We start from the raw sequence: 2,840 nt of genomic DNA, 5'->3' as shown, positions 1-2,840 counted from the left end.
AGAGACACCTTCTAAGACGTTCGATCGGAGCTGCCACCACTGCAGGCTGGAGCGTAGATCGTCTGGAAGTGAGATGATCAAGTCCGGATTGTTGAAAACGAACAAACGGGTTGAGAAAACATCTGCAAGCGCCGCAACTGGAGACGACCTCTGAGTGTCAAATCCTGGGCAGAAGTGAGGAGACCCAGGAGACTCTGCCAACCGCGGAAGGTCATTGGAGCGGTGAGGGCTATGACAATCATGGTCTGGATCTTCTCCCAACGGTCTAAGGGAACTTGAACGAGGCCCAGGTCGGGTCGAAGCCAAGCGCCTATGAACTGTAGAGACTGTGTGGGAGCCAGTCGAGATTTCTCGATGTTGATAATCCAACCCAGCTGCTTGAGAAAGTCCATGATGAAGGCAACATGTGCAGTCAGCCCTGTCTTGCTGTGACACCTCATCAGGCAATCGTCGAGGTATGGGTAAAAGGATATACCTCTGCGATGCAGGAAGCGTGACATCGGAGTCGTGATTCTGGTGAACAGCCATGGCGCTATGGATATCCCAAAGGGCAGGACTTTCCATTCGTAATGCCGACCCTGTAGCACAAACCGTAGGTAGTGATGGAAATCGGCATGCATCGGAACGTGCAGGTAGGCGTCCTTGAGATCTAGCGAGGCAAGCCAATCCCCCGGTCTGATCACGGCTATGATATCTCGCAACGTTTAACATCTTGAAGGTCGGAGGAGGAGACAGATAGCGGTCGTTGAAGACCGCCAAGTTGTGAATCATTCGCAGCTCTGGAGAATCTTTCTTTGGTACGAGAAAGATGTTCCGAGTAAAATCCGGGTGTTAATTGTACTTCCGAAATGCTGCGAACGGCTCCCTTCTCCACCAGCTTGTTGACGGACTCCTGTAGAACCTTGATTTGCGCAACGGAATGCCGCGGTTCTCGAGGTGAAGTGGTCAATGGAGGGATGGCAGACAATTGCAGACGATACCCTGTCTTCAAGATCGACGTGACAAACGGATCTTGGCAAAGTGTCTGCCAGTTTCGCCAATAACGGCGAAGTCGACTTCCGACCATGGATCTTTCGACCGGTGTGGTACACACCGGAAGCGTCAAAAACCGAATCGTTGTTCTGGTTCAAAATCAGGGGCAGGCGTAGGTTGAAGCAATCTGAGCAATCCACGATCTGTTGGCTGGCGTCAACGTCGACCAGGCTTCCCCTGGGTCCGAGCTGGCGGACCGGATGGTCGTCTGACCGGAAACCTTCGAGAAGGTTGACCTCGAAAGGAACCTCTCCAGCGTTTAGATGGTGGTTGTGGTGTGAATGTAGACTTCCGCTTTGTAGATTCCAATGTTGAAATAAGTTGCAACGCTTTGACAGTTGCTGTCGACTGTTGGTCCCTTATCATTGGCCTTCACCACCTCAGAAATTTTGCCTGCAAAAAGCTTAGTTGCTGACCACGGTTGAGCTAACAGCTCCTTCTTATGCTGAAAATCCAAAGTGGATCTCTTTAAATAAGCCTGGCGACGATATTGCATTAACATCGAGGACATCGAAGTCACCGAAGACGTCAGGAAAGCTAGCATCTGCGCTGATTGCTGAAATAGCGCGTAGCACCGTGCATCTTTTGCCTGGGTGGCCATCGCCGCAAGGAAAACGTCCAAGTAAAGATAATACAAACAAGCAACGTCTCTGGGCAGTATCCATGGCTTGTACTTGTTTGTCTGTCAAATCCACGGTTGACGACTTCCCAAGACGGTGAACGTCTTTCATCCAAGGACGGAGCTACATCTGTAAAGGTCATGTCAAATACCGGATACATACGGTGACCCCAAGTCGGGAAGGCGACGAAAGACGCTGTGTCTTTAAAAGTGCGGTCTAAATCCGTCGCCACCTCGGATACGAGTGTACCGGCAGCCAAGGAACGGATCACCACATCTTCCGGAGGGACATCAGTCGCTATCATCGGTGTCGGCCCCTTCTTGGACGGCGTTGGTGGATGTGGCAAGGACGGCAACATGTCATAGACTGCCGCCAAGCAATCCCTCATATTCATATGATCAGAAGATTCAGTCTCATCAATGACGGAAACCGCTGTAGGCGCTGCATCTCCAAAGTCTCGAAGCACTCGAGCACAGGCTAATCGATCCGCCGAAACAGAATTCACTGGTGAACCGGACCGTGGACGGTCCCGTCGAGAACCCTCTGAAGCGTCAATAGAAGGTCTGCGCTGCCGATCCACGGAACCCGTAGGGAGACGTGCAGGTCGTGGGGAACGGCTACGAGCCCGGCTCCGTTCCCGGCTCCGCTGCGCCGAAGATGACTTTGAAGATCGGTGATCCTTGGAGGCCGTGGAACGCCTAACTGATTGAGTCGGCTTGTCCGAGGGCTGCGTAGTAACTGCAGGCCTGTCATCTGAAGTCTTGCATCCTGGAGCCGCACCCCCCGAAGAGGGGACTTGAACCGGACCTGGTCCCAAACCCGCCGGTTGTGGTAAGGCCGCCATTGACGCCATAGTCTCTTTCAGCATAGTAGGTAGCATCGAACGTAATACATCTGCTATGGAGTCCGCAATTGACGGCGAAGATTCCACTTTCTTGGCTCTCGCCGACAGCACCTTCAAGTAAGCCGCGAACTCGACAGTAGACAGGCCCGAACACAGGTCGCATCTCGAAGAGAGGCTACAAGGAACACGGCAACCCGGACATAATTCATGAGGGTCGCCGCCTGCAGTGAACTTCTTACAGCGTAGGCACGCTCGTACCTGACGCTGAACATTAACATCTGACATGATAATAAGTTTTCAATCTGTGAAAGAGAAAGAAAAGAAACCATGACACAAACACAAAG

This window comes from Gigantopelta aegis, chromosome 3 (assembly GCF_016097555.1).
Source record: "Gigantopelta aegis isolate Gae_Host chromosome 3, Gae_host_genome, whole genome shotgun sequence".
NCBI lineage: Eukaryota > Metazoa > Mollusca > Gastropoda > Neomphalida > Peltospiridae > Gigantopelta > Gigantopelta aegis.
The sequence above is the reverse complement of the archived record's forward strand: the minus strand, read 5'-3'. Positions refer to the sequence as shown.